Source organism: Triturus cristatus, chromosome 6, assembly GCF_964204655.1.
Source record: "Triturus cristatus chromosome 6, aTriCri1.1, whole genome shotgun sequence".
Taxonomy (NCBI): domain Eukaryota; kingdom Metazoa; phylum Chordata; class Amphibia; order Caudata; family Salamandridae; genus Triturus; species Triturus cristatus.
Window position 1 is genome coordinate 1555048618 of NC_140589.1, and position 19818 is coordinate 1555068435.

The following is a 19818-nucleotide window of genomic DNA, read 5'->3' on the forward strand; positions in this document are numbered from 1 at the left end:
GTCTTGGATCCGGCTGATCTAGAATGGCTTATCCGGGGCTCGCAGTGGGTGGCGTTAGCTGGACATATCACGCTGCCTCCCCCACAGCTGTGTCTGCACAGTTCTGCGCTGGCTGGGGCAGGCCGCTTGACACTCGCTTCCTCTACCCCCCAAAAGAAAAAATAAACACCACCAGCATCGCTCATCTCAAACCCCAAAACGGCCGACGAGCCTAAACCAGGAAATAGTGACTGCTGCAGCTCAGGGCTTTACTGAGCAGTCTGGAGGTCGGCTACCACTACATCCTGGGCCTTGTAGTCCCAGAGCCTTAGAAACTGCTAATGATCCAATAATTCGTGCTATCACGATAAACTACTAATCCCGCAGTGCCCCGTAATGTCACATCCTACGAGATGACGTTGGCCCCTGGTCATTGGCCAATGCCAGCCTGGGTTGTCTTGGCTCCGGCTCTTCCAGAAAGTCTTCTCCGGGCAGGCGGTGGGTGACGTCAGCACTGAAACGTGGCAGCCCTTGCGAGTCACCGAGCTGCTGGGCGAGAGGGGAGGTGCAGGAGAAATTCTGCATGAGAGTAGAAAGGTGACTGGGTAAGCAGAAGTACTCACAAAGCATGGCCCCCCTCGCACACCCCATTTTCGCCGTGCTGTGCCCAAATCCAGCGTGCACAACATTCCAGAGTGCTGCCAAAACTTGAGCTATTTCTTGCGGAAGTCCCACCCTTGCGGGTCTGCCAATCAAACCGGATCACGACCGCTTCCTCGGGCTGAATACAGTTTCCTTATTGACGGACTCAGCTCATGTCTGCAGCATGACGCTCTCTCTGCACGACCCTGAGGCATAGATCAGATTACGCAGGGACACTCACTGAAATCGTGCAGCAGGGCGTTTACAGGGGAAAAAAAGCACTGGCAATGCAATAGGACTCGCATTTACGCAAGACCTATTGCATTGCAAATGGCAATGCGTGCGGGCAACTAGGCACAAGGGGGGGTGGCGAGAAGGCATCGGACTACAGGAGGGGGGGGCACGGGAAGAAAGTCTGTGCTGTGAAGGGGCCAGTAGCCATTGAAGGATACAAATGACTGACATGGCTGTCATGGGGAGGGACTAACAAGCTTAAAACCAATCGGAAGGCAGCATTTATAACCTAAGCCAATGAAGATGGGCCGGAGAGTGGGCAGAGCTTCCACAAAGCTACCACACTATAGCGTATACTGCATGCCATATAGTAACAGCGGCATTCATTCCGGACTATAGGGAGTGCTCCAGAAGTCATTACTCAAATCAGATCCTAACTTGTTGATTAACATATTGAAGAGATGCTAGACAGCAATACCCCCTGCCTCATACCTTCAGTGAATTGAAAAAAGTTGTCATTTCCCTGTTCAGCCATTTGTAATCCCTTCCTGGAGGCCAGTGATCTTGAAATTCTGGCAAACACATGCGGTATTTACATTTATATCAGTGCTGCACCCTTAAGATTCTGGCAGGGTAGCTACATCCTCCACATGCTAACGGGAGATCTTTGGTTGATAGCAGTATGTCATAGTGCGAGATACTGGCATCTTTACCTCTTCACCTCTGGGTGAGAAGTACATATACTGTCCATAACAATCCACTCATAACTCAACAATACCATAGTGGGTTGTCTTTACTTCTGTATGGATTGACGTGACAGAGAGAGAGGCAGAGGATGTGGAAGTGGAAGAGAGATGCGAATCTTAATTTCTCTAGTTATAAGTTTCCCCAAAAATTATTTTTTGAAAATATAACAAGATGTAACATGAAAATATCAAGTAACATGACATCGCAATCTAAAACAAAAAGGTATCATCAATAGCATATAAGCAGGTAATCTTACATGACAAGAAAACATTTATGGCAGTAATAAAAGAGTGGAAAACAGGTTCAAACCTCGTTAAATATATCACTAGAATCAAATTAAATTGAGGCAAACAAATATTATAGTAATCGCAGAAAGAGAAACATAAAATCCAAGGGGGTTGAGCAACTTCTTGAACACACGGTAATGGAGCAAAAGATCATTTAACATGGATGTGTAAAAATTGAGTAATCGGAGACCATAAAAGTAATCTTTTTTGTTTGAGAGATGTGGGATATACAAAGATTGTATCAAGTCTATGGTTATGACATACAGAATACCACCAGGCTAAGTACGAGAGTTTAGAATTCTCCTTCCAGTTTTTTGTTATCTGCAGAAAGGCAACAGCCAATAGTAAATCAACAATTTTTATTTGTGAATGTGTTATGGTCCAACTAGTCGAGAGGCTACCCAGAAAAATGTTCGCAAATGAAAGGGGAATGTTAGCGTCAAAAAGAGTGTTAAATTGTGACCAGACTGATTTCCAAAATTTCATAACATGTGGGCATGAAAAAAGTAGGTGAGGAAAATCAGCTTGTGCAGATGAGCAAGACCAATATCAGTGTATATTCTATGTAAGGAAACTGGAGTTAATATTAGCCTACTATAAAGAATAGGGTTTGTGTAGCGCTAGCTGCCCTGGAGGACTTCCTGATTTTCGCCCAAATCTTATTCCCAACAGAAATGGGCCAATGGGTATCCAGGTCAGCTTACCAAGAGAGCTCAGTTTTTAGGTCTCGGCTCGAAGGCTCGATCCGAGATTTAATGACTTGGAGAAGAGGGGCTTGAACCCGCCCCTCTTCTCCCCTGTTCTCCATTGGCTGGCCTCTTGAATGCTGGCCAGCCATTGGAGAAGAGGTCCGTCATTCCGATTAGGCCCCGTCCTTTTCAGATCGGGGGGCGTGTTTTTTTCAAGAAGTCTAATTATCTCCTCCAGCCAATGGCAAGAGGAGATAAAAGCAAAACACGCCCCCGAATTCAAAACCGCCACTGCGTTTCTCCGAGGCATTTCTGCTCTGCCTCGGAGAAAGGCAGTGGTGTGTTTGTTAGCAGGATGTCTCCTTTCCTATGTGATTTTTTTTGGGGGGGGGGGGGGCTTGGTGTGTGCACGATTGTGGCTCCGTGTTTGTGCACGTAGACCATGCTGCCTCCCACTTGTCCATGCTGCTGTCCTGTTGGTGACTTGCCTTTGTTACCTGCGCTATAGATGTCTGCTTTACTTGCTGTGTGACCTTCTCGTATCTCTTCGCTGTCTATTGTTTCCGTTCTTCCTCCTGTGTAATTGTCGCATTTCTCTGCCCTTTGCGCTCTATGACTCTCTCCCTGTCACTAGGTCTCTGTGTTATTACTGCCTCTTTACTCTGTTCTCTCTTCAGTGCGGCTGTCTCTTGTCTACGCACTCCTTACTACATGCCTTTATCCCGTCTCTGTCTAGTCTTCTCTGTGCTGTGTGGCTGTCTCTGCACGCCCTGCCTTCATCTCTCCCTCGGGTCTCTGGGACATCAGCAGCTCAGCACCGCCTCTCCCTTCTCTGCACGAACTCTTGGATTCATATTTTATTGGTGTTTTTCCAACTATTAAGGAAAAAAAAAAATCGCCCTGGTGTGCTGCGGCCAGTGATGGAGCCGTCCCAGGGCCCCTCCTTCCCCCGCCCTCCTCAAGCACAGCGCTGTTATAAAGGAGAGAGAGCTTCCAGTCACTTCACCTCACACTGCAGCCTCGGCTCCAGCCAAGCACACACGCACGGCTGTGTCCAGAACTTTGGGCTTCTCGCAAGTGGTGCCCAAGGCCGGCTTTCGTGGCAATCTCTGTAACCTCAGAGTGCCCCACGCGGGACATCCGGCTGCCCCTCAGAGTCCGGTGAAGTACAGGACCCACCCTCTGAGGAGGTCAAGGAAGGACACCGTCCGACCCACCCTTCGTGGTGCAGATCCGAGAAGGACTGGCTCAGCTACTTCACATAAATAACTGGGAAGGACTACATGCTGGCCCTGGTCCCTGAGCCTACTGCCGCGTTGGATCCCGGCATTGAACTGGGCTGCATCTCCTGCTGATTTCGGGGAGGGCTGGACCTGTCCCCTGCTTCCCTCCTGGTGCCCCCGAATGTCCAGGCCTGTAGGTCCGATACTTGCTGTCCATCAAGACTCATCTAACCCATTTCTTCTCTTAACAAGCATTTACAATGCAATGGTCTCGGCATTGGTAAAGTTAGAGCTATTGGCATTGCTCATGACATTATTTTTGTTTATGTTTTTTGTTTTTAAAACATTTAAAGAAATGGCATTGTCATGAGCAATGCCAATAGCTCTAACTTTAACAATGCCGAGACCGATGCATTGTAAATGCTTGTTGTCTTGGCGCTTGTTAGAAGTGGGACTGATAAACAGGTATAGAGAGTGGAGGATTCAGGTGATCTACAACGGATGCTCCACCAAGGCTGGTCAGTTGAGGGAGAGGGGCCAGGCAAGGATTTAAAATGAGTGTTAGAGCCTAATATAGCGGAGTGTAAAACTCGAAATTTATGTAAAAAAGAGGGAGGCAGGTGGAAAAGGGAACATGCTCTAGAAAAGGGGAGAAAAGTGTCATGCTTAAAAAGTTAATGTACCCAAAGAATGCCTCTATCCCTCCAAGTCTTCCAATAAACAGGTTTGTTCTTAATGCATATGAAGTTATTGTGCCATATGGAAGAGTTGAGAAATGGGACTAAATCATGTGGTTCAAAATGAAGAAGATTGTTTAAACTTTTGCAAGAAAAGTTGATAATTGGTGTACATCATTTTTGTGGTTTCCATGTGAAGGAGAAGTATTCTTGAAAGGAAAATGGGGAAAGAAATGAACTCTCTAGGTCGACCCAAAGAGGCGAGTCAGAAGAGGGGTCAGAGGGGGGCGTGGCTTAGGCGCCTTAGGAGATGGCCGCCGTGTACGGGAGCTCCGCGGTGGAGTGAAACGGCCGAACATATCCAGGATATTTTCGCTCAATTTCGGAGCGTGAAAATCACTTCTCCCAATGTCGGAAGTGCTGCTCCCTGATGTATGCTGCAGTTAATGACGTTTGGTGAGCTCTAGGATGTTTCTTTCGCCTCATATCGGCTGAAATGCACTCGCAGCCGCCATTTTGTTTTCTTTTTTCAGGCGCCCATCGCGTTTACTGTTACTTTACCTCAGAGGATGTCTAGTGTTCCTGAAATTACTCCTTATACTGAATTTCTGCTGCATTTTCACTGATCTCCTTCATTATTGTGCACTTGGTCTCTTCCTATTTGACCTTCACAGCTGTACTTTCTTATTTTTTCGGCGCTAGTTATTTCTACGCTTGCACCCAGACTTGTGTGGCTTGAAGTCTCTCAGGCAGGGTTCCATATTACAGCCAGCTCACATTCAACGACATTGTGAATTATCCTGCACCTGGTAACTTCATACGGACACTTTTTCTTCTCTGGTTTCCTGCTGAAAATCACTTTCTCTCAGTTTATGACCATGGCAACATCCCGGTCCAATCGTAAAGACGCTCCGCAACCTGCTGGTGCATCCTTAGAGGACTTTAATCCTTTTAACATTTTACAGGAGAATACAGACGATCCCCTCAATGACTATGGCGATAAAGGGTCCCTCTTCATCTACGACTCGACTATGTTCTAAACAGGGGTCCAAAATACCATCTTCAGCTCCCCTCACGCCTAGAAAACGAGGGAAAGCGAACCCTCCTTATCCTACTAACCCTTCTTCACCTCTTTCATTGGAACTTCGTCTTGAGGAGATCCGTGCCCTCAAACCCTATATGGAGGAAACTAACACTCGTTTACTGAGCCTGGAAGATAACTGGTCACACACTGAGCAACGGGTTGATGTTCTGGAAAAACGAGTTGAATCTGTTCAAGAGTTCGTTGGGCAAGTTCCTCTTATCCATAAAGAAGTTGAACATCTTAAACAACAAATCGAACAGTTGGAAAATCGCAATAGGCGTAACAATTTACGCATTTATGGTTTTGCTGAAGGTCTTGAAGGTTCTAACGCAATATCCTATTTTCAGTCCTTTCGTCCAACTCTTCTTGGTCTTCCTGAATCTCCTCCATTGAATATCCAACGTGCACAACGCTTGGGTCAAAGCCCCCGTTCTTCATCTTCCTCAGCAAAACCCAGAGGAGTAATTCTGTATTTCCTGGAATATACGGATCTACTTAAAGTCCTGCAGGCAGCTAAACAAAGAGGAAGGATTTCTTGGAATGGTTCTACTCTATTTTTCGCTCAAGCTTATGCCAAAGTAACTGCTGATCGTCGGAAGAAGTTTTTAGATACGAGACCAGTTCTTTGCAGCTTGAACGCTCGTTATGGTTTGTTCCATCCTTGTCTTTTTAAGGTGACTTACAACAACAGAACTACCAATTATGAGGATCCTGCTGTCCTTCAACGATTTTTGGACTCTTGTACAGGAGTTTCCATGGACGTTTCTAAACCATAATATGTTGTGCATTTTTCTTGTTTCAATGATTTCATGTTTGTTCTAGATTTGTTTACAGTTGTGAATATCCTTTGTTTTAGTCCTATCTGTTCGTTTTGGTATTCTACTTTTTTCACATTAATTATTTCCTATGCTCCCTTTTTTTCTCAGTGTTCTTCGCTTCGCCTGGATGTTGTTCCCTGTGCGTTTCGCTCCCTGCGACCTTTCGTTTGGCGTTTGGCCTTCCCCATGTGGCTCCACCTACCCCGTCATTTCTGTTCTTTTGTGGTATGTTTTTTGCTTATTGTATTGTTTTATCAATTGTTAATCCCGATTCTTTCTCTTCCCACTTATCTTCACCTTTTCCTTCTTTTTCTCCTTCTCCCTTTGTTCCATCCCTACTTTCAGCTTTTCTATTGTGATGCTCATTTCTTTTATCTCTTTTCTTATCCTCATTCTCTTCTGCTGCCTCATATTCTTCTGTTTTTCTCACTGCTATTTTTTTTTTATAATATTGATCTTGTTTCCTATTTTGCTGTGTTTCTTCGCAGTGTTTTTTGCCTTTATATATGGCAAGCTATTTTAAGACATGTTTGGATCAAGATTTCTTATAAGATTTAAATGTCGTTAAACATTATATCTTGGAATGTTAAAGGTTTAGGTTCTCCTATCAAACGTCAACGAGTTTTGTCACATCTTGCAAATTTAAAGGGAGATATCGCTCATTTACAGGAAATTCATATTCCGGATACTGAAATAACTAAACTACGAAGGAATTGGGTAGGCCATGTTTTTGCTTTAGAAGGCTCCGGAAAACGCAATGGCGTTGCTATTCTCTGTCATAAACGCTTGGATGTTCAATTTATAAGACAGGATAATGATTCTGATGGTAGATGGGTTGTGATTTCCCTACTGATTAACAAGATTCCTCTCACTATTTTTAATGTTTATGCCCCCACGTCGCAAGATAAATTGTTTTGGCCCCAAATTCTTTCCCTTTTAATGCAATGCACTGATGAATATTTGATTTTTGGTGGGGACTGTAATATGATTGTAGACCCCTTTATTGATAGGAATTCCGGCTCCAGATTTATCCTGTCTCCTATACATTCTCAGTTTACCTCCACTATCTCTCAAAGAGCTCTTGTGGACGCTTGGAGGCTTTGTCATCCTACTCTACAGGAGTACACTTATTATTCACCTGCTCATTCTTCACAATCCCGAATAGACTATCTCTTTATTTCTAGGGCTCTACTTCAGCGCATTTCTCACTCAGACATAGGCTCTATTCTAATTTCTGATCACGCCCCGGTGACCTTAAGTTTAGATCTACTCCCTCCCATTACTGGTACTAAACGCTGGAGATTTAATAATTCTCTTTTATTAGACCCTAAGTTCACACCAGCCTTTCTTGATTTTGCTTCCTTATTTTTTAAGGAAAATGAATCTCCCTAATTGTCCCCTCAGATTGTATGGGATTCCTTTAAGGCCGCTTCAAGAGATTTTATCATTTCCTTTGTTGCTCGAAAGCGTCGTGCAGCTTCTCTTTCATCTCAGTCACTTAATTCACAAATTAAAAATTTGGAACACCGTTATTATCTAACAAAAAGTCAGTCTACCTTAGAGGAGCTAATTAAGGCCAAGCTTTCCTTTAATAAACTTTCGACTGAATCTGCAAATTTATATTTACTTAAATCTAGCGCTAAATTCTATAGTGCACAGAATAAGTCTGGTAATCTCCTTGCTAATTATCTTAAAATCAAAAAGGAGCGTACTAAAATTGAGTCTATTATATCCTCATCTAATTCCGTTTTCCATAAAGACGAAGACATTCTTTTAGAATTCTCCAATTTTTACAAAACACTATATACTCCCGAATCTCCACCCCTCTCATCTGATATCGATCAATATTTGGCCTCTATCCCTCCACCTTCTTCTTTAGATGTGGACTTCTCCTCTCTAGAATCTGATATTCACACTAAAGACATCCTCCGAGCTATTCAGTCCCTTAAAAAGGGGAAAGCTCCGGGGCCTGACGGTTTTACTATAGAATTTTATACCCACTTCTCCAAGCTACTTGTTCCCAAATTACTTAATTTATTCTTGTTCTTTATAACTTCTCAGAGATCTGGTTGGTCTTTTCAAGAAGCTCTGATTTGTCTCCTTCCTAAAGAAGGTAAAGATCATTCACTATGTAAAAATTATAGACCTATCTCATTAATCAATTTGGACTATAAAATGTTTGCGAAGATTCTTGCACTTCGTCTAGATAATATTCTGCCTCAACTAATCGGTAAAGAGCAATGTGGTTTCATTAAAGGTCGCCATCTCTCTGATAACACCGTCTCTTTTTCAACGTACTTAGTAAATCTCATTCTCATAAATCTTCGTTAGCAGCTGTGGCTTTAGATGCTGAGAAAGCCTTTGATAGGGTTAATTGGCAGTTTATCTTTTCGACTCTTACTTGGTTTGGTTTTGGTCCTAAATTTCTTTCATATATTTCGTTACTTTACTCTTTTCCACGCTCATTTATTTTAGCTAATGGACTTGTTTCTTCTTCTTTCCCACTGCTCAGGGGTGTCAGGCAAGGTTGTCCTCTTTCTCCCCTTCTATTTATTTTGTCTCTAGAACGTTTTTTAACTAAAATCCGGATGAACAAAACTATTACTGGTTTTCCTTATGGCGATACACATCTAAAACTCTCGGCTTATGCCGATGATATTCTTTTATTTATATCTAATCCTCAAACCTCTTTACCGGCCTTTCTTTCAGAAGTTTCCACCTTTTCTTCAGTCTCAGGATACAAACTCAATGTAGATAAATGTGAAATTCTTCCATTAAATAAATATTGTTACCATTCTGATTTTGTATCTTCTTCTTTTCACTGGAGCCCTACTAAGATAAAATACTTAGGTTTATGGTTCACTCCTTCCATTAAGGAGACTATATCACTTAATCTTAAGAACCTTCAGTCAACTTTAACCAATTCCACAGCGCAATGGCACCCCTTGTTTTTATCTTGGTGGGGTAGACTAGACTCTGTAAAAATGATGTTGGTTCCTATAATCTTATTCTTTTTATCTAATCTTCCTGTTAACATCCCTAAATCCTGGTACAAAAAAATATATACTATTTTATCAAAATTTTTGTGGCAGAACAAAAAAGCTAGGATGTCTTTTTACAAACTTAAACAACCTAAAAATTTAGGTGGAGTTAATTTCCCCGATTTTGCGTCATACCATACTTCCTTCTTTCTTAAGAATTCCGCTTCATTACTATCTCAGAATGCAAATGATTTGTTATCCTTACCTTTATGGGTAGATCTTGAATCTTCCTTCATTTCTCCACTCTCATTTGATGAATTTTTCTCCATGTCTAGTACTCCCCAAAAATTCTCTCTTCCCATCCTTAAACATACTCGTAAAACTTTTCATCCTCTTATGCTCGATGGTTTGGATGACCGAAATCGTTTCTTGCAGTCTCCAATTTGGTATAACAATCATATTAAGATCAAGAACCGGACTTTTTTTTGGAAGGACTGGTTCCATTCTGGTCTTAAATGGACTCATCAACTGTTTCTAGGTGATACCTGCATACCTTTTCCCATATTACAAAAGCATTATTTCCTTCCCTCTTCATTTCATTCTAAATATATATTATTGACCCGGGCTGCTCAAAGTTCTTATGATAATCTCACGACTTCTTTCGCACAAAACATTCCTTCTCCGGTCCAGGTTTCGTTTCTAACATTGAACACTTCAGCCTCTCAAATTTACAATAAATTGAGACTTGTTGGTCAAACTCGGGATAAATCTGCAGTTGAGTCTAGTTGGGAATCTGATTTGAACACTTCCTTTTCCACTTTAATATGGGATAAAATTTGGAATAAACTGAGGAAATCCTCTAGGGTGGCAAACACCACGCAAACACTATTTTTTTATATATAATAGACTTTTAATTACCCCAGCCAAACTGCATCAGATTAATCCTCTCTCTCCCTCTACCTGTTGGTCATGTCCAGCTCCTATTGCAGATCTTAATCATATGTTGTTTCAATGTCCAGTTATTCATCAATTTTGGACTAAAGTTTGGCACCAAATTAACAAGATATTTCACACACGTCCCTTTTTCCCTTTCTCATTTTTCTAGGTAGTGTTGCGGACATTTGGTCCTCTTCCACTTCCCTCAATACCCTCATCATTGACTTACTTATAGCTGTTGCTTTTCAACAAATCACTAAATCGTGGAAAAATGCTTCAAATGTTTCTTTTCAAGCCTGGTGGTATGGTGTCTGTTATAAGAACAGATTGGATAGAGCTTATGTTCATCCGATTACGCTGGCCATTAAACGTGACTTATTATGGCTGCCCGTTACCAATTTTCTAGATATGTCTGCTCACTCATTACCGTCTCATATTCCAGCCATAGAAGAAGTTTCCAAGCCTCCCTAAATTTAGGTTAATTAATTAGTATTATTATACTCTGTGTTTCTTCTCAATATATACTTAAGTCTGTAGTAGTGAGATTAGTATGTTATACATGTTTTATTTTTGAATAATATTTTCAATTGTATCACTATAGGTTATCTTTATCTTTCTACTCCCTCTCTTCTCCTCCTTTTCTCTCTTTCCTTCCTATTTCTTATTTCTTTATTATATACAGCATATTCTTCATTTTATTATTGCTATATACTATGCTGTATTACTGCTGTGCTTTATAATTGTATCCAATAAACTCTTTCTAAACCTAAAAAAGAAGAGGGGTCAGAGAGCCACTTGGAAATATGTCGTAATAAAAAGGCTTTATGATATTTGGGAAATTCAGGGAAGCGAACACCACCTTCATATTGAGGACGCGACAATTTTAATATGGACATCCTCGATTTTTTATTCTGCCATAGAAAAGAGGTGAGAATGGAGTTAATATTTTGGAACCATTTCGTAGAAATGGGTAGGGGAATATTAGAGATAAGATAGAGGACAATAGGCGCTAACATCATTTTAATAGTGTCTAGACGACCCCACCATGATAGATAAAGAGGGTGCCATTTAGATGTGAGGGAGCTGAGCTTTGCAATGCATTTATTGAAATTGAGAGGAATTCAACTTTTAATGGAGGGAGTGAACCATATATCAAGGGATTTGATGTGAAGAGGGTTCCAAGTAAAATTAGAAATAGAAAAATCATCTTTAAAAGTATATTTAGTTAGGGGTAAGATTTCACATTTATCATTATTTAATCTGTAGCCCGAGACCGAGGAATATGATTGAACTTCGTTAAAAAAGGCCGACAGGGAATCTTGAGGGTGAGAGAGAAACAGAAGAACATCATCAGCATAAGCTGCTAGTTTAATTTGCAAAGAGGTTGAGATGAAACCCATGATGGACTGATTCTGCCTTATTTCGGACACAAATGGTTCAAGGGCTAAATTAAAAAGAAAAGAGGACAGCCTTGATTCATTTCTCTAGTTATAATCCCATCCATTTAGCAGATTATGCAGCGGACAGCATGCCTACACTCCTACACCTGACAAAGCTGTTGTGTCTGGGTTTTATTGTGCAAAACACCAAGACTAGTAATGTTGGTACAAGGAAAAAGCATCTCTAAACTATAATAATGTGCCTGGGCAAGCTCAAGTACGGTTATGCTCCTCACACTAACATTGTTGTAATTTGAAGTATGAACGAAAAACACACAGAAGGTCAACTAAACTTAGGGACGTAGCTTGGTCAGCAAGATGGGGGAGATTTAAATTTTCCAACAACCAGGGCAAGGGTATATGAGAGGGCCCGAAGGGGCAGTGGAAAGGGAAAATAATGCGGACTGTAGAAGTAGTAAGAGAGAAGACAATATTTAGTCAAATAACCAAAATTCGGAGGACTTTCAAAACCGAGAGGGAGAGAGTGTGTACGTTTGTTGTGTATATGTAAAAATCACTGGTGAAATCCGACGGACATCTCACAATGCCAGACTGAAAGCACCTGTACCAAACTATCAGAAAATAGATTTATAAGGGGGGTGTAACACCCCAAACAACCCCCCTGAAGCATTGCCCTTGAATGAACTCTCACAAGAGCAGCCCAACTCCTGAATGGACTGGATATCTAGCAGTAGCAATCTTGGACTATTCGATTTTATGATGCCAGGGAGGACGCTTGGTAACAGCCGTTTGATCCAGGCAGGAGCAGCTCTTCTCCCTGGCCTACCTTCAGCATCCAGATTCTACCTGAGCAGCTCCCTCCGATCGGTGCAGCAAAACCCACTCATCTGCATACACATAGCAAAACAGCTGCATCCTTTGATGCTTGAGGAATAACCTGGAATTCTGAACACAGAATACTTGCCGGATTCCAAGCAAGATTCCAAATCCAGATCAGTATACAATATAACTTGCAAGAAAAAGTTATGAGTTCAAGACTGACTCTGGAACTCAATGCAATATACAATCTGGGTTTAACCCCATCTGGATGCAAAGGATGAATTCAGGATTGATTTCAAGTTTAGGACAGCATTGACACCAAAGGTTAAGTTAACAGAGAAAGTCAGAAATGCTTAAATGACTGAGGGGCAGATAGTGCTGTTGGTGGGGCTCGGCATAGCATTTTGTGACTCATCTATCATCCAAAAGCACCATGCGGCCATTCTTCTTTGACAGTATAGCGCCACCCATTGAGAAAGCTGTAATGTTCTCCCCTTTGCATATTTTCTTAGTCATTACCTTCACCGCTACTAGACTGGAGTATGGTAATGCACTCTACTTGGGTGTCATCTACTTCTAAACAAAAATGTAGATATAGGAAACTGAGTTACTGGTTGATGGGGGTAAAACCATACTCAAGCAGAATCCACTATTCTTGTCAGAGTGAAACTCAAGTAAATCTCAAAATAACCTGTGCCTAACCCTCTGGTAGCTTGGCACAAAAGCAGGCTGGCTTAACTTAAAGGAAATGTGTAAAGTATTTATGCAGCACTTCAAATGGTAATAAAGTAAAAACACAACAACAAAAAACAATCAGTAGAACTGGAGATATTCAATTCTAAAGATTTAGGTTAAAACAGTCGCTAAAAGGCACAAAGCGCCAGCTGTGGTTATCTGGCCCCATCGGACTAGGACAAAGTCACAAGTTCAGATCAACTGCGATGAAGGACAGGTCGGATACTCGAACCAAGTTAGGCCAGTTGAACAAAGAACCTTACATCCAGGTTGCATTTCGAGGAACCACATCGAGGACGTGCTGTGCAGCGTCAGCAGCGAGGTCCTGAGTCAAGGATGTGTTGCGAAGCAGCGGTTCTGAGGAGCTCTGCACTGTGATGCAAGGTCCTGCACAGAGGATGCATCACCCAGCAGCTTTTACGAGGAACTGCGGGGTCCTTCGTCTTGGATGCTTCTTGCTGCAGTGGTTCCGATGCGAGGCTGAGAGACAACGCATCTCACTACAACAGTTCAGCCCTAGAGACCACAGCTGGACCGGTAAAGCACCTTCAGGCCCACGTCCAAGGGTCCAGGACTGGCACACCCTTTGGGGGGGGCAAGACTCACAGCAGACAGAATCCAGGTGCTGGGTTTAAGGTGATTGGAGCCTTTTCTGTCTCTGAGGTTCTGATCAGGAGGCCATCCAATTACCCCTTATTTATTTATTTTATTGGAAAAGTTTATAGAGCGCGACCATGACCCATGCCAGGTATCAGAGCGCTGTACATGTAAATAAAAGAAGTTAAGCAGACACAGGGTGAACAACATAGATATAACATAGCTATACGGAGACAAAAGTTAAATATGGTTGAGAGGTAGATAGATCCTGGCTGTAAAGCATGCACAAAAGTTAGTTTGGGGATTTCAAGTCTATAGTTGCAGGCAGGTTTTCAAGAACAGCCCTTTTGCTTCTTTTTTGAATGAGGATAGAGGGGTTAGTTCTGATTTCTGGGGGAAGAGTATTCCATATTCTTGGTGCGAGGTCGAAGAAGGCGCGGCGCGGTTGTAAGTTTTCTTATCCTTGAATTTATGCAGTTTCAGTCTAAGAGTGCTTGAGCTTCTTAGTGTCTGGTTTAGACCAGATAGTTCGAATTTATTTGCCAGGTACATTGGAGTGTTATAATGGAGTGCTTTGTGCATCAGGCAGGCTATCTTGAACTGCATCCTTGCTTCAATAGTGAGCCAATTAAGTTTAGATAAATCAGGTGTGATGTGATCTTGTTTTCGAGATCCTGTGATGAGTCTGGCTGCTGAGTTCAATGTAGCTCTCAGCGGGGTCAGTCAGGCTTTAGGTAGCAATTCCACAGTCGAGACGGTAGAGGACTAGGGATTGGACTGCTAACTGCATGTCATCCATCAGTAAGAAAGGTTTGAGTTCTCTCAATGTGTTGAGTTGGTGATTGGCTCTTTTGGTGGTTGCACTGATGGGGTTTTGGATATTCAGGTGTTTGTCCAGAGTTACGCCTAAAGATTTAGTGGAGTCCACAACGTGAGGAGTGCCGTTGAGAGCCGTTAGTAGTTTGAGCCAGTCTTGAATACGGGTTTAGTGATTATGGGGAGCAATCAGGAGGAAATCTGTCTTGAGTGCATTTAGCATAATGTGATTATGAGTTAGCCAATGTTGGGTTTTCAGCAGAACAGAGTTAAGAGTTTTGATGTCATCAGGTGATGAGATTTTAAGGTATAGTTGAGTGTCATCGGCATACATGTGGTATTGGATGTTTGCGCACTTCAGAATTTCGGTGAGGGGTCCCATAAGTAGGTTAAAATGCGTGGGAGAGAGTGCAGATCCCTGGGGCACGCACTCCTATTGGAATCGTCGTACTGTTAGAAAGTGTTTGATTTTGATTCTTTGTGTTCTGTTGTGAAGGAATGAGGCAAACCAAGTTAAAACTGGACCGGATAGCCCTATCTTTTTCCCGAAGAGATGAATTAGGTTATCATGTTTGACTGCGTCGAATGCCGATGAGAGGTCGAGTAGCATGAGAAGGCAGAGTTTGTTCTGGTCAAGTAATCTCAAGGCGTCCTCTACGATGTGTATTAGGGCAGTTTCTGTACTGTGTCCGGCCCTGAAACCCAATTGGAATTGGTCCAGGAGTTGAAACTAATCTATGTGATTACAGAGTTGTTTGCGAACACATTTCTCAAGCAGCTTCGTTAAGGTCATGCTAGTAGAGATTTGCCGGAAGTTGTTAGGGTCAGATAATGCTGCATTAAGCTTCTTTGGGATGGGGGTGACTTGTCCAATTTTGAGACAGTCAGGAATAAAGCCGGTGTGAGAGATTCATGAACCATTTTAGAGCAGAATGGAAGCACAGAGGATCTGAGCTCTTTGAGTGGTTATCATTTTAAATAGTTCGTCATCATCTGGTAGTGAGAAGGAGTCCCAAGACGCATTATTTTTTGGAGTATCATCCATGTATCCTAAGATGGGGGTGCGAGAAGGTGGCCTGGTATATGCGGTTCACCAATTAAAGTGGGCACCCTGTACAGTCCACACAACCCTTATGATGTATGAGGTCAAAGAACCTTATTGAAAGCTACCCTAGTGGTAGCTATGGAGAGCAGCCTTCAGGCTTAATCTTGAAGGACTGTAAAGCAGCTTGTTTTACCAGAATATCACCTCCTAAATGAAAGGAGACCCACACAGAAGTTAAAATATGTATTTATTAATATAACACTCTCTACTAGTCTCTATGTGAGACTAGGGCACAAAGTACACAATACTGAATCAATAGAACATTTATAAATAACACAATACACACCGGGCTCCAGGGGGAGACCCAACCATATACTAAAAAAATGGTATAACAACAACTGGACCAAACACAGTGCCTAGAGCACGTAGAATCGCTGGGACCCCAAGGAACCACCCAGAGGAGTGACACAGGGAGCCCACGGAGGACGGGTGCAGTGAGGAACCACGACCACGTGCTCCGTACAACTCTATGGGAAAGTCTTGGTTGCAAATTTACAGTTGAAGGACACTTCTACGAGGACTTCGAGCAAACCCTTTGGAACACAGGAGGTTCTAAGGCCAACCCACCAGTGAACACCGAGGTACCTGTGTTACCTATCTCAGAGGAGCCGGGTGCATAGGGGTCAAGTGGTGTCGGAAACCTTATTCGCTTTCAATGGAGAGCTGCAAAGAAGTACTGCTGCCAGGAAGGTGAAGAGTGTCCGGTTGAATCCAAGCCTCGATTCAAGCTGAGAGGGACCTGAAAGCAGAGGGGACAGAGTCTGGGTCACTTCAGGTGACCAGGGGCTCGGTAGTCGAATGCCCACCGATGTCCGGTGCTTCAGTGTGAAGAAGGGTTGCTTGACTCTGCAGCCACGAGGACTAGGAGATGTCGAGGACGACCAGGATCCGGAGGTGAGCTGTCTCACAAAGGATGTCGAGTGCTGAGGGGTCAATGTCTGGCTGGAGCACCAAAAAGCCTTGGCAAAGGCAGCCCACACGGTCAGAGGAAACGGGTAACGGTGTGGGCCAGCAAGGTCCAGGGGACTCTCCAAGCAATGAAGAGTCAGGGCACGTCTGGACCAACCAGGTAAGCCCAAGAACAAACAAGGTGACCCTCGCCGGGACCCACAGGCCAACGGACCAGGGATCGCGAGGAGACCTCAAGCAAGTTTGCAAAGTACCAGCCCATAGGACACTCGGTGAGTGGAGGCCGGAAATATTCAGTGCAATTACTGCTCGGGGGTCAGGACTACACGGAGTCCAATGCACAAGCATATGCAACTGCAAATGTACGCGGTGCACAGGGGTTTGGCTTGCACAGTCCCCACAAGGGATACTGGTCTCAGAATCGGTGAGAGGGCAGATCGACCTCAGGGACCTTCGGGAATCCAACTCCTGTGTTGCTGAAATCTTCGGAGTCCTCAGAAGCTCAGGAGAAGCAAACCGGTCAGATGCATTTAGGTGCCTGCTTTGGCAGGGGAGTAACTCTTTTACTCCAAGGGAGATTCTTCAGTCGTCCAGCGTCGTGCAGGCAGTCAAAGTACTTGGTTTCTTCTTAGCAGAATCTTGTCCAGGTAAAATCTAAAGTCCTGTAGTCAGGTAACCCACTTTATACTCATGGGAAGGGGTTGGACGGATTCTGTGGACCATCCTTGGGGAGGGGCAGGACAGAGGGGTGACTACACCCATGTCCTTTGTCCAGTTTCGCGCCAGAGCAGGAGCCAATGGCTCCCAGAACTGGTTTGAGCTGGACTATGCACAGGGACACCAAAAGTGCCCCCAGTGCAGACTTTCTAGCACTCTCAGAGTGCACCCAAAACACACAAGATGGACGGAATGTTGCACATTGGCAAAACATTCACCCCCTGGGTTTAATCCATCATTATTTTGCTCACCACGCCACCCCAGTTCAGACATGGCCATATGCAAATCAGTCTTGACCCTGTGCCTCTTGGGAACAGTCCAGCCTGAACTGCCAGAGTGCACCCACCCAGCCCCAATACACTAAACCCTGTCAGGAAGTTAGTGGATGGCGAAATGGGGGAGAAAAGAGTAAGGGGGTAGTCGAGGTAGTTGAGGTAGTCCGATTGTTCTCAGCAGCGAACCCATTGTGGAGGGGGGTAGTTGAGATCCAAGGATCAAGCCCTTGGAGTCACTCTTGTGGTTCTGTGTTCAAGATGCAGGTCCAATCCTTCTCACTCCGGCAGCAGAGTAGCAGTTAATTTTACAAAGCAGAACAGAAGTACTCCAAAGTCTTCCACAGGTCCAGTGGTGTACTGAAGAGTTGCGTTTGAGGGTCAACTATGTGGCTGTGGGTGAGTGCTGCCGGCACTTGGCGTTTGTGCAACACGACATACTACAGACAATTGTTTCTTGACACCCAAATACTATAGATACAGCAGGGAAAATATTGGCCTATGTTGTCAAAATCTTAACTAAGGTACAACTGAAAGCAGCAGTAGCTATGTTGGCAAATCAATGTTTAACCACATGGTTAATAGCCATAGAGTTAAGACAATATCTCTGCCTATTCAAACCACAGTGAAACCTATGGGTACTTGCACTCATGTTCAGCTCACCCCAGAGAAGGTCAATAAGTATACATTGTTATATGGTTTTTGGAATGCCACAGCAGTTTCTAACACTTCATCAACTTGAGGGACTAGACAAACTGATTTATCTTCATTTATATATATATGATATTCTTAATTATTCCAATAATGAAGATAAATACAAGAGCCATGGAATGGATGTCCTGCAAAAATGACAAAATAACCATCTATTTGACATCCTGGAGAAATATCTAATGTACATATAACTTCTAGAAAAGTCAAGATTTATTCTTCCACACCACATCCATGAAATACATTTATAAAAAGTAGCAGGTGCACTTGACTGGCCACAACCAACATCTGTTACGAGAATACCAAGATTCCTGTGAATCACAAATATTTGCTGCGTTTCAATCATGGCTTTTAATCACTCCTGTTTTGCCAATATTATGTTTCTTCACCAACGTTTATACTTTGAATGGGGTGAAGCAGTGGGAAAATTGTTTCTTGTTAGGTTTGCTCTAACCTTGTGCGCAAGATCTAACGAATGTAATGCCCTTTTGCATTTCTTACTTCCCCCATCAGAGACCACATACACCAGGAAATGGAGGCCAGTGGTAGCAGGGAAAAAGGACTGGGAGAACAGGCAAAAGACAGACATATCAGTGCTCCACTTTGCCTCATCACATCAGGTCTGCAGACAGTCGTGCATCTCTAAAATAAAGAGATCCCGTAAGTAACTTGCCTTAGAGTTTGTTAAATGAATATAACTTAACATTAACTCTGTACAGCTAGCCCTCTGTATTTCCATACAGGACTGGGAATTTCTAAAAACGAAACATGAATAATTATCTAAAAATACAAGTGTGCTACCTCTCTCTATGCTTTGAATAACCCCAAACCCTTATTCAGACCGCCCGCCGGATTACAAGTTTAATCCTAGCAGGCGGTCCTTCTGTGGCAGTCCCACGGTAGTTTCTTACTAAGGCTCAAAGGAGAACCATAGAAAGGCAGTGCCGTGGGAGCGCCACAGCACATTCCTGCACAGGGAGAAATGCACCATGTCGTGCATTTCTCCCTGTGCAGGAACTGGGGGTGCAAACATGCAGGGGGACATAAAATGTGCCCCCCTGAATGCACCCCCATGTGGGGGCCCCAAGTTGCTTCACCACCACCCTTTCCATGGACGGCTCACCGCCGCGGATAGGGTCGTAGTGAGGAAACTTGTAATATGCTCAACGAAGCCGCATCGGCACAGTCAGCATACTGCAGCCTCTGACAGCTGCAACACTGCGGCAGGATGATGGATCCCCGGAGGTCGCAGCAGTCCTGTGGCGGTCCAACCACCAAAGTCGCAATATGGCAGAAGGACCACAGGTGCGCAGTGGCCGCACAGCCACTACAGGTTCGGCAGTCCATCGGACAATCAAACTCATAATTAGGGCCTTAGTCATTTGTTGAGCTCCTATTTTTTGTTTTTTTTAATAATTAGTTTTTATTAAAGAGAGCTCCTTA

General features: G+C 43.4%; 1 protein-coding gene and 1 long non-coding RNA gene across 3 annotated transcripts in view; one reads left to right on the plus strand and one right to left on the minus strand.

Moving 5' to 3' along the window:
* The window catches only part of LOC146821656 (uncharacterized), a 44635-nt gene extending 25665 nt beyond the window's left edge, over nucleotides 1-18970 (plus strand). The window contains exons 2-3 of the long non-coding RNA XR_014962750.1: nucleotides 6489-6605; nucleotides 18889-18970. This is a non-coding gene — a long non-coding RNA (uncharacterized LOC146821656). The remainder of the gene's footprint in view (nucleotides 1-6488; nucleotides 6606-18888) is intronic.
* KIF16B (kinesin family member 16B) overlaps nucleotides 1-19818 on the minus strand; it is a 1684060-nt gene that overhangs the window by 1293882 nt on the left and 370360 nt on the right. The window lies entirely within an intron of this gene.